Source organism: Macrobrachium nipponense, chromosome 21 (assembly GCF_015104395.2).
Source record: "Macrobrachium nipponense isolate FS-2020 chromosome 21, ASM1510439v2, whole genome shotgun sequence".
Lineage (NCBI taxonomy): Eukaryota > Metazoa > Arthropoda > Malacostraca > Decapoda > Palaemonidae > Macrobrachium > Macrobrachium nipponense.
Genome location: NC_087212.1, coordinates 83,565,028 through 83,585,665, shown reverse-complemented (window position 1 = coordinate 83,585,665; position 20,638 = coordinate 83,565,028). Strand labels below are relative to the sequence as shown.

The following is a 20,638-nucleotide window of genomic DNA, read 5'->3' as shown; positions in this document are numbered from 1 at the left end:
CTACGTGATCACGGAGCAGCCAGACGCCTGTCCAGTCACCTTTCCCTCCTCCCGCTCTTCCATAGGGCCGGGGGGAGGGGGGGAGGGTTGTCTGCCCACGCTCGCTCCACATACCCGGGCCTGCCTCCCTCTCTCCCTAGGCGGAGGGAGTAGGGACGGGACAGACCCAGACTGGACTCGACCTCTCCAGCTTCTCGCACGCTCGGATGGCTAAGGGGGGGGGGGACTGGCCTTTCCCCCTCCGTCGTTACTTCATCGCTCCGTTTGCTAGCGCGAGTCTGTTTGCCTCTCGCCCTTTCCCACCTTACTGGGGCTCTTTATCTACCGGAGCTCCGGCATCCACGTGGAAAGGTGCTAGTTCACCCCTGACGGGCGGACTGCGGCATACAGTTGGTCTTTACTAACCAACCACTCCGTCGCGCTGATATCGCGACACGACTCCGCCACGCACCGGACTTAGTCCGGTACGTTCCATGTTTATAGGTTTTAAGATTAGTATTTAATTTAAACTATATTAAGTTTAATTTAAGCTACCTTAAACCTTCCCTCCATTGCATGCTCACACCGGATCTCTCCGTGGTTATAGCCTATTCAGGCATTAAGGGAGGGGTTATGCCCAAAATTTTTTCGCGCTCCGGCATGCAGGCGGAGTTAGTTTCTTAACCTTTAGCCTGTAAGTGATATCTTTTAGGATGCTCATGTATCTTTTCACTTACAGACCACCACTGTGAGCATCCGGGATGTAATGCCATGCTCAGGACCCCTGTGGGCATGAAGTCTGTCGATCCCATGCTCCATGCGCGACTCCGCACGGGGACCTTCAAGTCTGGTTTCACGAGACCTGCACAATTTGCTATGATCTGGTGAGCCAGCTCTTAGACGGGGTAAGTATTTCCAACTCCGTTAGTCAATCCCTACAAGGTTATGGTTCTTAAGTTTAATTTTAATCTCTTATCTTAAACTTAAGCTGGTGGTTTTATATGGGATCTCGCATCCTCTATAATTTTAAGTTAACTTTTACTTAAGTTGTAATTTTAAGTTTAAACTTAAAAAAAACTAATAAATAACCTCTCTTCCAGGCTCCCGCTGTTAGAGACACCGCACTGGCAACCCCTGCGGGCCTGGGTCGGCGGTGGGAAGAACGCCGCCAAGGGTCAGCCCTACATTCTTAAAGAAAAGAGGTTGGGCGGTCCTGATCTTCCCCCGGCGGCAAGTCAACGGGCTACGTCGACCCAGCAGAGGCGGGCCCGACTATGGCGGCAATTCAGCAGCACTCGCCGCTTCGTTGACTGAACCAGGCCAGGACATCTCGTCGGAAGTCGCGACACTGGACTTAAACATTGAACCGATGGTAGGGTGTTGACGACCTGTTGGTCGAGGTGAGTACGTTGGACGCCCACCCAAGGGCTTCCCTTGGGCGCCACTGGATCTTCTACTCCTGCAAACTCTCCAGCTTCCTTCCAAGGCTTTACAGGAGCTGAGCTCCTTTATACTTCTCCTGATGCTTCTGTTAGACCTAAGGTCAAAGGACAAACGGTAGTTAAAACCTTGAGTAAGAGTCGTCGTCGTCTAAAAAGACGTCGTCGGCGTCAAAAAGGCGTCAACTTCTCGCAAGTCTCCGGCTACAAACCCCGGAGCAGAGAGGTCTAGAGCTTCTGGGTCCGCTCCAAATCCTCAAGGAGTAGATCCTCCAAGGAGAGATCACACACTCCAGCGGAGTCACAGTTTCTTCTCCCCTTCCTTTGGTTCCTGTTCAGTAGCTACCCTTCCACCTCCGCAGCAGCTCCGGCTTTGGATCCCAATGCTGGCCTGTTGCAACACATGGGGGATTTGGTTGGGTCTCTCAAGAACAGTATGGAACAGATGTTCTCCCGGTTGTCTGATAGGATCAACTCCCAGGATAACATTATCGCCGGACTAAGCCAAGCTCCGCTAGCTACTCCCCCACCTTTCGGCACAGGGATAGCTCAGCTGCCACCACATGACTCTCTGCCTCCGTTCACTATGAACAATCCCTGGAGGGTGGCGTCATACGCCCCCTTCCAAGACGGGCTTATTTTCTATCCCGGAGTGTGGAACTCGAAGGATTTGAGGACTTCGAGTTCTCACCCGGAGGATCTTCCAACCAACCGCCGTTCATGACGGCTACGCCAACGGCCGGCACAACCGCCAGCTGGCCATGACGCGAGATGATAAGGTCCCCTAAACGAGACAGTCCTCGATTCTACGGTGACCAGAGGCCTCAAAGAGAATTGGCTCCAGGTGCTTAGAGGACATTGGATTGTTCAAATAACGTAAAATACAGCCTTTTAAGAGTCCATATTCACAATCTTCACAATGGAAAGAGGGTAACTACTGACTCCTGTACTCTTCCGTTTCCCATTTACGAACCCTTTCGACTCCACATACTTATACTACTTACTTCTCCTAGCTTTCCTTTCCCTTACGAAAGGGTCGCTACGGTCCACTATTCCCAGCCGACCCACAAGGGGGGACTCGTTACGCCAGCTGAAGGAAGGCGGTAACCCTACATCTCCTTTACTTCCCTCAACCGGAGAATTTGTGGGTAAGACCTGGCCCAACACGTTTTTCTGCGGTGGGCAAACTCCAAACCAGACTGTTGCTAATGGAGCAGTTTTGGTGAGAAAGCTGCCTAGACTCCCAGACAGCCTCATTCAGGCAGAATTTGATGGCCAAGTCTAGGCTGGCCGAGGTCTCTCAACACCATGGCCATGAACAGAGGTTGGCTACCATTTCCTTATTGGTTCCGAGCCACTGTTCAAGCTGATCACCAAAATCACTGACTCAAACGGTTGGCAGTTCTGACATGTTCGAGTTCGCCACAGCCAGAACAAATTGTCCGGAAGCATGTCCGTCCATGGTAAGCAATCTATTCGGCATGAAACCGAATAACGTTGCTTTCATCAAACATCTGGGTGGAAGCAGGACCTCTTCCCAGATGCAATGGTAAAAGGAGGTCCAGGCAGAGGGCTACAAAGGCTTAACCAAAGCCTTAAGGAATCGTTTGGGGTCTCACTGCAAAGAGACGCCCAAGATCAAGCTGGTGGAGAGGGTAAGGCTCAGAAGAAACCCACAACGTTTCCAGCCTTACCAAAAGAAAACAGCAACAGGTTTTGCCCAGCCTTGTTTCGGCTGTTCCAATTCCATTGGGGCAGGCAGCCCGAACCCTCTATCCTCCAAGGACCCAATCAACAGCCTATGTTTATGTGAATTTCCCCCCAGCCATCAACCTTCCACCTCTTAACGCTGTCTCCCCAGCCTTCAAACCAAGTGTTCGAACTGGCCATGGCCCTTTCAAGCAGTAATGAAAAAAACCCCGCCCTCCGGGTAATTGGGGAGGCAGAGGTAAGCGATCCTTTCCGTCAGAGAGGATCGGTAAGGTTCCCTTAATTAAAGGAAAACACTTGCATGGGAGGCCGCTGGTAGGCTACCAACATCAATGGAGGACTTCCAGGTAGGAGGGAGGCTGTTTCCTCTTTTCCGCCCCAAACCGGTGGGGGATTCCAGCAATGGGTCACAAAGCATTGTGTCGAAAAGGCCTGGGTTGAGTTGGGTGGCGAATCCGCCCCCACCCAGACCTTTCCCCGCCAACTTCCATCCAAAGAAATTGACGGAGTAATGCTGGAGGACACCTCCTTCAGAAAGGAGCAGATAGCGAGAGTCAACAGATTAAAGTTTCAAGGGCGCTTGTTCAGCGTTTCCAAAGAAAGGCTCACAAAAAGAAGGGTAATCTTAGACTTTGTCCCGTTTAAACGTTGGCCATTTCGATGCGAACAAGTTCAAAGATGCTCACCCATCTGCGCAGGTACGGACCTTCAACTTCTTCCCCGTGGGGGCCGTCACCAACCTCTAGCGATCTTTACAGACGCATACTAATCATATCCCTGATTGCAAGACACTTTCGCCCGTATCTGGGCTTCAAGATAGGAGATCAGGCATTCTCCATTCAAGGTAGTTCCCTTGGTTCGGTCTCAACGTAGCACCAGGGTGTTTTTCACGAAGTTGGGCGGAAGTGGTCGTCCAACAACTAAGATCGCAAATGGATTATGGTAGTAGCGTAGCTATCGCGACGATTGGCTAATTTGGGGCTCCAACAGTCGAGGTAATGTCCACAAAGCAACACCGAAACGTAAATCCGGTTCCTGGAAATATCTAGGCTTCAAGATATAAACAGGACCAAATTCCAGAGTACTCAAGCAGAGATAATAGAAAAAGAAAGAAAAAGAAAATCCAAGAAGAGGGGATAAGGAAAAAGAAAAAAAAACAATACCAGAAAAAGAAAACTTTAACTGTTAGACGATTTTCCCACCTCCGGAGGTCAAACTTTCAAGTGGGCTGGGCAATTCAATGGAATCTACCTCCCATTACTCTGTCGATTCCATCAGCCAAGGAAATGAAGAAAAGTCGAAGTCAGTAAACGCAACTTTCTTAGGACACCAAACTTGCTTCAAGGAGAACCCAGGAAAGGTTATTTGGGTTCCACTCCAGTTTGCATCAGTGACAAACATCTTGATGAAAGCCAAACTGCAAAGACCTAATCCATAATCTGGCGCGCACAGAGCAAATGTTCAGGTTCCAAGGTACAAATTATCCTCAGTTCCCTCAGATTCCTAACGGAATCGTGCTACAGCGCCCTTGGGCAAAAAGTCAAGAACTTGTCAATATCATGTACCCCTTCAGTTTCCTCCCTCCGGGGATTACCATCCACACAGACGCTTCGTTTAAGCTGTTGGGGAGGATATTCTCAGTTCAAGAAGGTTCAAGGAACCCTGGTCCACCCCAGTTTCCGTCAGCTTCACATAAACGGTACTGGAAGCATGAGGCGGTAGTTCTTGACTAAAAACTAAAAAAGGTTAAGTTCCGGCACAAAGAACTTCCCACATAAAGCTAGTCCTTAGACAGCGCAGTTGGGTAGTCCATTGTTTGGTAAACAGGGGAGGCTTCCCAAATCACGTCATCTGAATCATGTCATGGTAGCCATCTTCTCCCTGGCGGACAAGTTCAGTATTGGCACCTCTCCCCTCCACCCATATAAGCTGGAGTTGGAGAAATGTCATAGCAGATGTCTTCTATCCCGATCAGTTCCTCTGGAGTCGGAATGGGTCACTGGACAACAGTTTCATTCCAGTGGTATTCTGTTCAGAGAAATTGTTTTCCAGGTCTACAAGGTGGTATCTGTTTCGCCCATCCCAAGCGAACCACAAACTCCCCATGGTTAATGGTGGTCCCCCAACCTGGACCCTCTGGCCTATGCCACGGAAACAGGCCCCTGGCCGGCCCTAGACTGGAACAACTGGTAGAATAAGATTTTTGTCTTCCCTCCAGTGGAATCTTCTCCTGAAGGTGCTGAACTATAGAAAACTCAGAACGTTCAAGGTGGTCAAGTGGGGATCTAGTTAGCCCAAGACCTGGCCGAGAAAGCAATTGGTACCCCTCCTAATTCTGGAACTGAGGTTCTTTCGTCCTCTTCGCAATTCCCAATCCCAGGCCCAGGCTCCTCCCAGTTCAGTGCAAACAGAAGACTGTGGGTTTCGCTTTTCCCTGTTCCTCAGGAATTCTCAAAACCCTAACTTTATTGGATTTTCATGAAGTTTGCAGCTAAAAGGTATGCAATCGAACATTGATCCTCAAAATATTGCTCGTTCCTTGGAATCTGATAAAAGAGATTCAACTTTGAGACAGTAATGATGCTGCAGTCAAAAAGTTAGCAACCTTCCTTGAGAGAATAATCAGACATTACGCGAATCATGACAATCAATTCAAGCTAGTATCCTTTTTCAGATTCTTTAATTTTGCAAAAAGGCTTAGCAGTCTAAGCAACTATTACGACCAAACCAAGTCAGCCTTGACAGAAAAGATTTTTCAATTTGAGTTTCAGCATGAGGCTTGACAGGAAACCCCCTCCCTTACTTCTCGTCTATTCTTCCCAAGGCTTGTGCTAGAACTTAAGACCTTCCTGTAAGGCCCATACCCCCGGGGTTGTTTTCCAGTATCATGGTTGCTTAAATGATGTTCTCAAAGCTAGCTTCAGAAACAGATAAATGAACACATGTTATTCATTTATAATGTCCTCTTTAAGAAAAAACTCTTATTTTTAGTTAAGCTTGGCTTCAGGAGCGAGAAGTTTCAAAGAAATGTCCGGCATTATCCAGGGATCCGGATCATGTTGAAATTTCTTCACCCACCAGGGGAAGTATTCTACTTTCTTATTTCCTCCGGTAAACGTAGTTTTATAGCAAAGAATCAAGATCCTCCCTGATGAGGTGGGAACCATGGGAAGGTTTGGTTTTACCCCTTCCTACAAAAAGATATTTCTCCTTTGGCCCAGTAGCAACCTTACGAGCCTTTCTGTCCAGGACCCCTCACCTCATCCGCATCGGTTCCTCTCTTTAAGGAGAGAAAAAAGGTGGTACTTTTATCTATTAAAGGCATTCAGGCAGCAGATCCTGTACTTTATTAATGCAAGCCAATCCTGACTCCCTTCCTTCCCTAAAGCACACAGATGTCAGGGCAGTAGACCACCATCCAACTTTAACTATTTCCAACACATGAATTTCGTGATTTGAAAAAAATTTGAAAAAATAACTGGGATGGAAAATCGCCCGACAGTATTTTTAAGCGTCAGTTAACTTAAATGTTCCTTGGAAGCTCTGAAATTTTCAGCAGTTTGGCGGCTGGGTAAACCATAGTTTCCCCCGACTCTGCCTTTAATCTTTTTTAATTTGTTTTTTTTTAAAAAAAGTTAAGAAGATCCAGTTCCCTCCTTTCCTACCGATCTTCACCCAACCAGTCCTCCGTCTATAACCTGCCATGTTGTCATACTACGTTTACCTTGAGTCTTGAGCGGCTACTTATGATTGGTATAGCGGAGTGCCCCTTACATTTTTTTTTTTTTTTTGGCTGAGGTCACTCAACATTTGATTGTAATATAATGATCTCTTTGATGTGTTCCCACCCCTTAGTTTTTTATGGCCTAGGGGACACATCGTATTTTATAATGGTTACGGGTTTTGTAATACTAAGGTCATATTCCATTTCCTTTATTATATTATTATTGAAGTTTGTTTTCTATTCAGTTTTAGTTGTTATAATTGCGTTTGATTTCTTTGGTACATTACTAAACTATACACAGATACTAATCTCCAACATAATATTCCCATGAAAGCCCTGTATAATATATGTTCAACAAATTTAAGTTAATTTTACAAAGAAATATTAACAACATTAAGTTAATTTTAAGTAATATTTTTTATTTTGTATCTCATTGTGTATAAGGTATTAGCTAGTAGCAATTATAGTTTCCTTTTATTTTATGTTTTATCTTTTATTTGAGACCCTTTTTTGGTTCTATTTTATTTTTAATTCTTTACAATCTTGTTGCTATTTTCGTCCTGGTACGATTTCGCGCAGCGACACGAACTGAGCACTCCCAGTAAAAGGGATTTTTGACGTAAGGAAAAATCTATTTCTGGCGATTGGTTTCGTGTCCGCCAGCGAAATCCCCGCACCCTGGCCCGATCCCATCGCTCCAGATTTGTCTGCTAACTTCAGGAATGGCCACCAGAGGCGGCCAGCATGTCGGCAGCATGGGATTGGAGTAGTAGTAGTTGCTGCTCACTGGTCTGTGGGTCGGTCTCCCCTCTTGTTGGGGATTGTTTTGTAGTGGAGGAAATTTCTTTGGCCAAGCGGTTTCGTGGTAGTGGTCCTCACTCGCCATAGGTGTTCATAACCGACACCCTCTTGGATTGGGGTGAGCTGCAGTCAGGTTGTACTGACCTTTTTCTTTATTTTATTTATTCTCTGGTATGTGTTATATACATTTACCTTAGAATGAATGGATTTAAAGGATATTTCGCTGACAGACACGAACCAATCGCCCAGAAATAGATTTTTCCTTACGTCAAATCCCTTTTTTAATTTCTGTTTACAGAGAAATATGATACAAAGGCAGCTTTTGAAATCTGCCCTTCACGATACCAAATACGATGTTTTTTCATGTTCTTTCTTGTAAGCCGCCGCCTGCCGCTCTTCCGAAAATATAGATTTAAAAAAGTGCAAATTAGCGATCGATGTGTCGATTTTATAAATGTTTATGCTTTTATGTTTAAAATGTGTATGAAAATGTATTATGAATAGGGTATTTTTATTTCTGTGCAGAAATATGATAAAAAAGGCAGCTTTTGAAACTCCCCTTCAAGTTATCGACTACGAGTGTTTTTCAAGTTCGTTCTTGTATGGCCGCCGCAGCATACAAGAACGAACTTGAAAAACACATCGTAGTTGATAACTTGAAGGGGAGTTTCAAAAGCTGTCTTTTTATCATATTTCTGCACAGAAATAAAAATACCCTATTCGTAATACATTTTCATACACATTTTAAACATAAAAGCAAAAACATTTATAAAATCGACACATCGATCGCTAATTTGCACTTTTTTTGCCGCCGTCTGCCGCTCTGCCAAAAATATAGTTAAAAAAGAAAAAAAAAAAAAAAAAGTGTGCAAATTTAGCGATTGATGTGTCATTTTTCAAATGTTTGTGCTTTTATGTTTAAAATGTGTATGAAAATATATTACGTAAAGGTATTTTCATTTTTGTACAGAAATAAGATACAAATTAAGGCAGCCTTTGTAACTACGCTCCACGTTGTCAGGGGATGGTTTTTCATGTTCGTTCTTGTCCGCCAGTTCCGAAAAATGCATTGTGTTATTTTATTAATTATGCATCTTTTCCATAAATCCTTTAAAAAGTTATACATTATTTCACTGTATCCAAGAATATTGTATGTATTCTCATATTATTGTATTTTAAAATACTACGGCAAACTTAAGCCCGTATTCCGCGGAGCGGCCAATGTTGTGGTTTGAAATCAGCTGATGAATACGAGTCTGTTTCACCATAACGCAATTCTGAGCGAATGCTCTTGCTTCTAGTTAGCATAAACGAATATCTAGATATTTGACTTATATGAGACAAAGTTATTTTTCCTTATACAGCGTGTTTTTAGGTGGAAATATTTATTGAATATGTCTCGATGTGAATGTGAACTACTATTTTTTTCGTTTACAGAATACGTTGGCGGCATGTTTATTGCGTAAAAAATTACGTGATTCCGTTCGTAATACGTAATCCTTTATATCATCGTAATACAAACTTTACGTTATTTATCTTATATCGGCGTGAAACCAACAGTAAAATGTGTTCTTTCAAGCACAGTAGTTTTGATTAAAATGATTTTATCCCAATTTTACTATGGTTGTGTGTGATGGCAGACGTTTACTGCAGTTTTATCCTTGTTGCCGATGTACGATAATAGTCATTAGCAGCTTGAACAGTTTTCTCAGCTTCAGTCATAATTAGGTTTAAATTTAACGGTATAATTCCCGATTGATCTTTAATCTATATTGATCTCTGATCTATAGCGAATAAAGTTATTACATTAAGATATCTCAGTTCTATTCTATACATAACGCCATTTATAACAAATACGGTAATGTTGCACTGTAGTACGATGATCGAAATACAAGCCAAACAGATGTTATCCAGTTGTACTTAGAAAAAAAAAAGTCGTTTTCTCGTTCGGTTGTTCATGGTTGTACACGTTCACGCAACGAGTATAACGTTAAAACCATACTTTCATCATTCTCTTTTGCTGTTATTGAACTTATGTAACTAGAAGATGGATAAAGTTAGGCCATTGTAATGTAACTAGAAGATGGATAAAGTTGGGCCTTTGTAATTTGATCTCTCATAAAATCGAACTATCGTAAGACTAATGATCGTAACCTGAACACTACAGCTACCTGTACACTGTATAAACTTTATTATATCTTTACATACTCTAGACACCCACATGTACTGTACAGTAAATTCTATAGTACTATACTGCATAAATATAATTTTACTTATTGCGCCGTTGTGGGATTACGGCGCCTTTGACTGGTATAGAGTTTCAAAAGAAGGTGTGCGGCGGCCGTAGGCTTTAAAATCGCTCAGCGTCGAAAATCGCTTGGCGTCGGTGGCCAGGAACGGAACCCCTGCCGCTAACCGAGGGCCGCCTGTACTACTTATATTACCCTCGCGACATGATTCTATTAACAGTTGAATTGTCTGGGGGGTAGGCGCATACCGTAGTTGACTCTACGGTTTGTGACCGAGACGAATTGTATCTTAATTGAACTGCAACTCGGGGTTGCCTGCAACCTCCCAGCAGTTATCAGTTTCGATTTTAGATACTTGGTATTGTCACGACAACACCAAATCAGCTATTGTATTTACCGAAATCCGTTTCGTTTAAATATAATTGCTCGGGCGTATTCTTTATGCTCGATGGTTCTAGCCGAACGCATTCCTTCGTGGAAGGGATTACCTGGCAACTCAGGATGACGAGTCACCGAGAGCTACTGCGTATTGAACTGCCTGTCCCTGATAGCAGCTCAGTATCAGCTAGGTCGGAGATGCACGGTCGGTTACGTCTCTCTCTCCCCTGGTTTGATTGACTACCGAACCGTATCTCTGCCCAACAATCATGGACTTAGGTCTCTGATTAACGGGGATTCTCGCAATAATGAAGGACCATCTACTGCTGTGACGCCCGATTTCATCGCCTTCGAGATTGCGAGAATTTTCAACAGAGATATCTCTTGGACTCTTTCATCTTTCTGTTTACCGCACCGGTAACAGAAGTCTGTACTAGTCTCCCGCTGCATCGCACCGCGATAATGCGAATGATTTTTGCAGACATCTGAGTTTGTCTTCAAAATATCTCGTATTCGTAGGTGTGCAATTGTGCATTGTTCGCCCCAAATTAACAGATGTGTCAGAAGACATCGCCTACTCTCCGACCTGACAGCTCTACTTCCAAATGTTCAGCCCATGAGAAGCAGTTCTTCAGGCAGTATTTCCCTGTGTCTTCATTACTGAAAAGCGCTCCGCTTTCATTGCAACTACGATCTCACCGGACAGCGAATGAATAGCGGTTAGCGTTCTCAGTCTTTGTAGCACGGTTCAGAATCTGAGAATCCTTCTCTCGATTCAGCTGTGAAGACGTAGGTTGCATTTTCTGTACACCTTCGTCTTCAACGACACAGTGTTGTTTCTCCTTAGCTGAGAATCAACTATACTATGAGATATCTTGCCATCAGGGACCTCGGTCTCTAGAAGGCAATTGACTTTCGCCTGTTGGGCACATGCCTTAAGAGAATCATCACCTCGCCTTCTGGCATCGGTGACGAACAAGTTATTTGTTTAGTCTCTTGGCATAACCCTTTTAAGGCGAAGGTCACGTGACTTGCTCGGGTGCTTGGACAACTTGCCTCCTACCGAACGCAGTCAGTCGGCAGCTGTCAGAGCGCCCGAGTCAGTTACGAACTTCGCTGTGGACTTAGTTCGGTTGTTCCATAACAGTCTTTTCTTCGTCCTAACGGCTTGTCCCAGTACCCATACCATCGACACCCACCATTGAGTGTCGGTGTCCTATCCACTACCGAGAAGAAGAACTTCACTGCATGGGGATAGGAGAATGTGAGACACTTCGCTGCAGACGGATCGACCAGTATGGGTACAGGACATTACCGAAAGTCGAGAAGAGGGATAGGTTCATGCGACCATTCCCTTCTTTTCCTCTGAGGTAATTGCATGACTTTTCCTGCGAAGTCAAGCATCCAGGGGATGGGGATCCGTGACGCTCGATTTCGTACCGAACTTCGTAGCTAAGACTCAGAACCCTTCGGTCCCTGACGATCGGTTAGAGTCCTTCACAATCCCCTCCCTAATGGACTTCACCGCCTTCGATGCAAGAGGAGGATGCTTTGTCCTGTGAAAGCGCGACGGCGCTTTCTGAAGAAACTCGACATCCCAGGCTGAGTGTTGAAGCCTCTTCGTCAGCACCAAGATGACCTAGAAGTACACTCCCTCGAGTTACACAAGAACTTCTCCGTGGCGCAGGTACTGAAGGCAGGGGTCTGGTTCAACCAGACCACTGGCACCTCCTCTACCCTTTGGATATTGCCCACAGGTCCTTGGATCGTTTTCCTTGGGACCCGTGGTGGCTGCTCAACACGTTGTGTAGCTAACCCAGACCCTAGCAGGCTGAACAGCATCGAGTCCTGGTGTGACTGTAAGAATAGATAAGTGAATGAGAGAGTGACTGGCTTCTCTACCTATCTTTTTCTCCCCCTCTACCTGTGGGTAGAGGGATACGGTCATCACCCTGCTGGATAAGGACGAGATGCAGGTGAGCTACTCGACAGAGCCCCATCCTATCCCTTTCACTAGGGATGGGAGCAAATATCCACCACTTCCTCCTACAAGGGGGGGGGGGGGGGGGGGGGGGGGGGGGGGGGGGGGGGGGGGGGGGGGGGGGGGGGGGGGGGAAGTGGATGCCAACAAGAGACAAACCATAACTTTTTGTTGCCTCTTGCAAATAGGAACTTGTTCTTGCTTGCTGGTACGAAGAGATACGCTTGCCTCTCTCTTAGTACTTGGTCCAGAGGTCTGACCATTGATCCTGCGGTGCACACCCCGATCAATCGGACAGAGGCTTTGATCCCTCCCTCGCTCTTACGACCAGGGAGGCATTCCAAGGTTGGGCGAACACCAGTCTGTTCACAAAAGACTCAGATTCCTCCCACCAAGAAGTGAGTCTTCCCATTGTAAAAGGACCAAAGGTTTGTATGCCGTGTCGGAACAAATGACAATTTGTCCAAAATTGCATTTTCATACAATCAACTTACCTGTCAGATATATACATAGCTAAGACTCCGTCGTCCCATGTATATATCTGCCAGGTAAGTATGTATGAAACTTTATTGTATTATAACAATATCATTTTTCCTAACTATACAAATCTGAGGTCCTTTTACACATAGCCCCACCTCATGCCACCCCTCACTCTGCAGTTTTTGCTTGGGCCAAAAGCAAAAGTGATTGTTTACCTCCCAGTCGCGCGCGCGCGCCTGTCGGACAAGCAGTTAACTACCGAACCCCTTGTTCGAAAGCTTACGACCTATCCAGCTGCCGCTAGTAACCTTCCTATTGTAAAAGAACCTCAGGTTTGTATAGTTAGGAAAAATGCAATTTTGGACAAATTGTCATTTTTGAAAATTTATGTATGTGTGCGTATTGTGTTTTTTTTTTGAGTTATGGTTGTTGTGAAGATTTTGGGGGATAACTCGGAACAATCTTTATTACTAACATGTGGTTAGGATCAGGTGATCGGGATTGGTTGTATGGTCCTTCATAAGGTGTATTGTCATATAAGTGGATCAGCACCCATTGACAAAGTCCTTTCAGGCTCTGCCGAGTAAGCGGATAAGACCCCATCGGCAGACCTACAAGAACTCTTGGCCATAGATCATATATCTCGCTAAAGTTTCTTGAGGTGATGCAGACTACTGGGCAACACCCACGAAGTCTACCACCTATGAGGTAGGAACCAAGGTTTTATTTATACCTACAGCATATGTTGTTTACCTGTCTATTCCAGAAGTAGCTGTCTCTTACCCTCCACCAAAGGGTGCCAATCAGCCAAGTATATATCTGACAGGTAAGTTGACTGTATGAAAATGATATTGTTATGATACAATAAAGTTTCATACATACTTACCTGGCAGATATATACGATTATGGCCCACCCAGCCTCCCCGCAGGAGACAGGTGGAAGAGAGAAAATATGATAGAAAACGGGAATGGTTCCTAGTCCTGCCGCCCAGGGCAGGCCAGTAGATCACCTGACCTACCTGTAGCGAGTGGCGCGAAATTTGAATTTCTGTCGGGAACGACGGAGTCTTAGCTAAGTATATATCTGCGAGTTTGTGGTTGTTTGCAAGGAGTTAGGGGATAACTTCTTGCAATCTTAGAACTAACATGGTTAGGTTAAGGTGATCGGGATCGGTGTTGTGCTCCTTGTATAGGTTCTTGTCAAGTAAGTGGATAAGCACCCATTGACATAGTCCTTCCAGGATCTGCCGAGTAAGCGGATAAGACCCCTTTGGCAGACCCACAAGAACTCTTAGCCATAGATCAATATCTCGCTGAGGCTCTTGAGACTGACTAGACTCCTGGATTGTATTCATGAAGTCTTCAGTCTAAACAGGTAGGAACCAAGGTTTTATTTATTTATTACCTACAACGATTGTTGTGATTCCTGTTTGAATCTATATTTAGCTGTCTCTGTCCCATCTCCAATGGTGTGAATCAGCTAAGTATATATCTGACAGGTAAGTTGAATGTATAAAAATGATATTGTTATGATACAATAAAGTTTTATACATACTTACCTGGCAGATATATACGATTTATACCCACCCTACCTCCCTCAGGAGACAGGCGGTATAGAAAAAAATATGATAGAACATGGGAATGGTTCCTAGTCCTGCCACCCAGCGGCAGGTAAGTAGATCACCAGACCTACCGTAGCGGTGGTGCGCGAATTCGAATTTCTGTCGGACCGATGAAGTCAAATAGCTAAGTATATATCTGCCAGGTAAGTATGTATAAAACTTTATTGTATCATAACAATATCATATTAGTTGTGGCCTGTTTCATTTAGACCCTTGTATTTGTAACATGTTTAAGAATGACCTCAAAGATACAATCACAAACTTAAATACAAATTAGTTGCCTTATAGATATTTTCTTCATATATGTATGTTTAATATGTTTTGTGAATAAGTTTTTGTTTACCAAAGGTTTGAATGTAGTCAGTTGCCGACCTGTATAATCCTTTAATTGTCTTGCCCCTGTGTCTGAGCAGCTGGACTTAATCTTTTTGTTCTTAAATTGTACCCATGTTTATGTTCATTTGGGAAGGTTACTAATTCTCCAGGTGTGTTGGATTCTAGGTGCTTATCTCCTTATAATCCCTATCTGTCACTTATACGACCCTTCCATGTCCTCTGTTTCTCATGAATGTCAGTCAGTCTGCAAGTAAAGGACGTTGAGTCGATAGATCTTGCAGCTACTCCAGTGTTTCACTTTCTTTGTGGCTTCTACCTTTATTTATGCGTTTATCACATTACATACTTTTGTGTTTCATTAAGACACACTTCCTGTGTGTATATATGTAGTGATCAGTTTCTTTATCTTGCAGATAATCCATGATGCACCAAATGTAGATATAGTCAGAGGTCCTCAGAAAGTGAAGTTAAAGTAATAAAAAAAAGGAGCATATTTCTTGTTCTTGTTGAGAACGTGTTAGGATTGCTGTCCAGTTTATTTTTCTGTAAGTATTTAAAAGATTGTGTATTTGTACGTTCATGAGTAATGCCGTTCATGTATGGTTTAAAGTATATAATGCTTGAGGTTAGGAACCTTCTGTTTAGGCTTAGCTCTCTTGCCATCAGAATTGAAAAACAATATCATTTGTTCCCACAAGGATACGAACCTTCGTCTGTTGTATGGAAATAAAGTCAGTCTGTTACGACAGATATCCATTCCTGCAGTTTGTTGTAAGTCAAAATAATATATAATCAGCAGTGTAACAATAGGATTTTTCTAAATGAATACAAACCTTCAGTCTTTACATAAAGATATTACCTGCAGCGCGAGCTGGGAATGGCTTTCAACTTTTCTGGGCTCAGCCCGTGTCACTACGTGAAATGTCCCTTTAGCACACATTTCTAAGGTAAATTAATGCTAACATACCAGAGAAAAAGCTAAAATGGAAATGCCAGAATATTCTGGCTCGCTCACCTTGTATATAAAGGTGTCGGTACGGTTTCTGGGGCGAGTGAAACCACTACCAGGGGTCTCTTGCCATTTAGATTCATCCTTCTTCAAAATCCCTCTACCAGAGAGGAGCCGATCCAAGGCCCACTCCCCACTACCGCTACTACTAGCGCCTCTGACGGTACTACTAGTGCCTCTGACGGCATCCTTTTCGTTAGCACCATTCAGACCGCACGTGTTTTTTCTTGCTCTGTGTTGTGCTCGCACTGGATTTATCTTTCTGCATCATGGAACGTCAAGCTATTGCTGCATCCAAGTTAAGTACTGCTAGAAGTGTTTCATGTCAAATTTAGCCGGGCAAGGGCCCGTTTATCCATTTTATTTCGGTTATTAAAGGCGGCGTCCCGGACAGCTTTGTTCCCGAGCTGCTCTGCGCGGCTCGCTCCCACGTGTTTCATTGTTTCGTGCTACTTTCGGTCTCCTATACCACTTGTGCTCGAATGTTTTAGCAGTACAAGTTTATTACTATGGGTATGCATTATTAATGTGTTATTATGATTATTTATCCATTTATCTTAACACGGGGGTTCTTTGAGTTCACATGAGCTCATAGCCTACATCGCTCCTATAAGTTCAGAGTTCATGCATGCATGTTCTTTTGTAATTAGGTCTATGATAGGCTCCAGTAGGACGTACGTCCTTTCTTTTGGTCCTGAGCTACCCTGGCCACCGTCCTACGTTCCTACGTATCAGCATAGGCCAGCTGCCTTGGTTGGTCCGACCCAGCTTCTCCAGGACTATTCTTTCTCTTATCCTCGATTTTCTTCCTTCCCCCGTGTTTTGCTAGGATGTTATTGTATTCATGCCTTTCGAGACGGTTCGAGCTGGCCTAGGCCACCTCAGATCGCATGGTCTTTCTCACCGCGTGGCTCACTTCACGACCGAGAAGAGGCCAGGCGATCACCATGAGCCACCCAGCGTCAGTCCCCCACGCTTTCTACCCCCTCTAAGGGGGAGATACGCTCGTTCACGATTGTCCCTGTCAACCGATCCGAGCTCCCTCCCTTCTTCCCCCCCACCACGCGGGGGATACGGGAGTTAGTTGGGGGACACGCGAGGCTGGCTCGGCTCTCGCCTCTCTCATCATAGAGTACTGGGGGGGGTTCCCTGCTTGGCCGAGCCTCGGTTGGCCACCAGGCTCAGTTGCGCTTGGATCTCCTCAGTTCTCGGGCCGAGCTCTCCCATCCCGAGTCACCACCCTTCCCGCTCCGGCGGATAGGGGCTCCGGCACCGCCAGGCCCCAAGGTTAGTGACTGTAGGGAAGCTCCGGCATCTTTTTATACCTATTGCATGTTTACGTTTATTCTTTACATCCATTATGTTAACCTAAGTTGGCAGAGACCCCGCTCACCACCCGGGTTCACCACCTACTTATTCTAATGTTAAGTTTTTAAGGCGGAGTCATCCTCCCCGCCACTAATTTCTGGGCTCAGTTCGTGTCGCTACGTGAAATAATCCTTAAGTTCATTATTTCTAGGTAAATGATACTAACATATACCAGAGAAAAAATAAATTCAGGAGGATGTCAGGATAACTGACTTGCTCACCCTAAATAAAAGAGGGTGTCGGTATGGTTTCTGGGGCGAGTGAGACCACTACCACGAACCTCTTGCCATTTAGAATTCTCCTTCACCAGAATCCCCCTCCTGAAAGAAACGGTACACAGTCGGAGACAGCAACTACTACTACTACGCTACGCACCACGCCGACTGTCGCGCCTCTGGTGGCCATCCTTTTTCGTTAGTGAACTAGGTAGGTAGCACGTGCCATTTTTTCTCTGTGCTTTTGGTGTACAGTAGGGCCTCGTTAATCACGGGGGGTAGGGCCCAGAACCCCCCGTGATAAGTAAATACCCGTGTTATCCTGGTACCCCCCCTGAAAATTGCTTTAAACCGCCTACTTTAATAATTAACCCACCCAAGACCACTATTTCAGTGTTTATAACTGCCTACTTTAGTTCAAGCACCAAATATTTCTTCAACTATCACCTTAAACGAAATTCAAGACAGTTTCAAAGTTATTCTTTCCTATCTTCAATTTCCCCTTCAATCAGCAAACAAAAGTATAATTACCTAACAATTCCTTGTTATTTTCATGATTTGGCTGCTGCACCAAACTAAAAGTACATAGTATATCTATTTCGTGAATGAACATATTTATGATAAAAAAAACATGATTTACTGTAATGATTACAGCACCCAACTATAATATTAATGTGTAAACAGCAAAATACAGGAATAAAAATCTGTTTTGTCTTTTTGTTTATCGTTTTAGTCAGCTGATGGACGTTTATTACCGAAAGAATAATGGAAAACAATTTAGTTCCTAAAAGAAACTAATTTATTAATGGAATTATTATTATTATTAACTTTGACTAATAGTTTATGGAATTATTATTATTATTAACTTTGTACATAATAGTTTATGATATTATTATGATCATAATTCTATTTCATTGAGAGAGAGAGAGAGAGAGAGATAGAGAGAGAGAGAGAGAGAGAGAGAGAGAGAGCAGCTTGTGACGAGAGTAACTTGAATAGCTTGAGAGAGCAGCTTAGGACTAGAGTAACTGAATAGCTTGAGAGAACAGCTTGGGACGAGAGTACTGTTTGACTATCTTGCTCAAGAATAACAATGAAATTTGTATTTTAAATATTTTTATGATGATAAGAAATGAAACGTGGATAGTATAGTGATAAGATATTGTCTTGTATACTGTTATAATATGTGATAATCATTGAGTCAACTATAAAAGGATTTTGACGTAGGAAAAATCTATTTCTGGGTGATTGGCTCGTGTCGCCCTATGAAAGTATCCTTAATATCATTCTTTCTAGCAAATTAATCTAAAATTACCAGAGAAAAACCAAACAATAAATGTCAGTAAAAAAACTGACTCGCTCACTCTATAAAAGAAGTGTCGGTATGAGAATAGGGGTGAGTGGGATCACTACCACGAGTCATTCTTCACCATTTAGACCTTCCAATCTAAAATCCCCACCACCAGAGAGCTGATACTAAAGGGTGATGCGGCCGCTACTACTACTACTACTGACGCCACGGACAGCAGCGCCCCTAGCGGTCATCCTTAATCTATGAACATCTTGTTTCTGCAGGGTGGGTAAACAAAGACAGGGTGGGTTCATAGGGCGACCGAGCCAATCACCCAGAAATAGTTTTTCCTACGTCAAAATCCCTTTTTCTGGGCTCAGCTCGTGTCGGCCTATGAAAGAGTACCAGAGAAACAGACAAGATGGGAATAAGGACAAATGAAAATCAGTTGTAAAAAGAGGTATATAATATAAGTGAATCAGGGACATTACAGTATACAAACTAAGTACTTAAAGCTAACTTATCCTAAACAATGACATGATAAAGAAAGCAAATAATATAAAGTACTTAAAATTAACTTTATATTAAACATAGTAATATCCAGTAATGCAATGCAAATTAACAAAATAGATTCACTTAAGTAAGATATTTACATAATACTACAAACATTGTGTCCTACCCTAGCATAAAAAATAAGGGTAGGGACACTGAAGTACATTATAAGTACATAGTGTGGATGTCCCTAGCAAAAAAATAAGGGACAATCCACCAATATGATCTCAGCGGCTAAGCTAGAGTATCCGAGTAGCATGGCAATAGGGTAGGCATGTTGGACGAGGTAGGTAGAAAGGAGACCTGGATCTATACTATGACTAACTATACAGAATCAGGAGAAACAATGTTCCCGCTGCTACTGCAGAAAATTTTAAAGATTCCAAGGACTTTAGGTAGTGACGTTTAAAGACTGTCGGAGATTTCCATCCAGTATACTTTTTAAGACCTCAAAGTTCATATGTTGAAAGTAGTTAATTGAGGTGGCTACTCCTCTGATGTCATGTGCTTTTGGAAATGAATCAGGATTGGCTTGTTTAATGAAGTAAAGGATCTGTTGCCTAATTCCTTTCACTGATAAAAAGTACCACCTTTTTCTCTCATAAAAGAGAGAACCTGAGGATCTTTAGGGATGTTGCGGAGATAGAAAAGGCTCTTAAAGTTGATACTGGGCAGAGAGAAGGATCTTGCGGAAGTGGGATGACTTTCCAAGGAGCCCACCTGCAAGAGGATCCTCATTTTTAGCCAAAAAGCTACGATCCGGCGCAAGCAGAAACTTCTCCTGAGGGGAGGAATTCCCACATGACCGCATCTCTGGATAGAGCCGACAGTTCTGAAATTCTAGCTCCTGAAGCTAGGCTTAATAAGAATAACGTCTTTCTAAGAAGCATTATGAATGTACAAAGACGAGCTGTCGTATCTGAGGCTAGTTTGAGGACATCATTTAAGAACATGAGACTGCAGTAGTGCCTTTGAGAAGGTCTAAGTCTAGCACAGGCTTAGGAATAGAGTAAGTAAGATTCTGTTAGGTCTATCTGGAAACCCAACTGAAAGATACTTCCTCAAAGCCGATTTATGAGTAGTAATAGTGCTAGCTGCTAAACCTTTTCAAACAAGGAATCTGAAAAAGGATATAGCTAAGTTAACTGTCATGGTTGTAGTGTTTGATTCTTTCAGGAAGGATGCAATTTTTTAACAAGCTTTGAGTCATATTGTTCTTAATAGTTGACTCTCTCTTATCTGATTCTAGGAAGAGGATGTTTTGTGGATCAATGTTAGCATCTTTGTTAGCCACAAACTTCATGAAGTCCATAAAGTTAGGGTCTGAAGAATTCCTGAGGAAGCGAACACAGTCCTCATTTGTACTGATTGTGACAGCTTGGGATTGGGAATCCGTTGAGGTCGGAGACCCAATTCCAGAAGCAGAGGATACCAGGTGCAGTCTGGAGCAATCAGCTACTAGTCCCTTGAAAGTCCTCAGTTGCACCGTTTCAAGCTTCACTGG

At 43.7% G+C, this 20,638-nt stretch overlaps 1 protein-coding gene across 2 annotated transcripts in view; it reads left to right on the top strand.

Annotated features, from left to right (window-relative positions):
• Nucleotides 1-20,638, top strand: part of LOC135198204 (gastrula zinc finger protein XlCGF57.1-like) — a 234,668-nt gene that overhangs the window by 157,206 nt on the left and 56,824 nt on the right. Inside the window, exon 2 of one of the 2 annotated variants that reach the window (XM_064225782.1) lies at nt 15,113-15,244. The exons of the other annotated variant lie outside the window; for it this stretch is intronic. The gene's annotated coding sequence lies outside the window, so the exon portion shown is untranslated. The remainder of the gene's footprint in view (nt 1-15,112; nt 15,245-20,638) is intronic. 2 annotated transcript variants of the gene reach the window in all.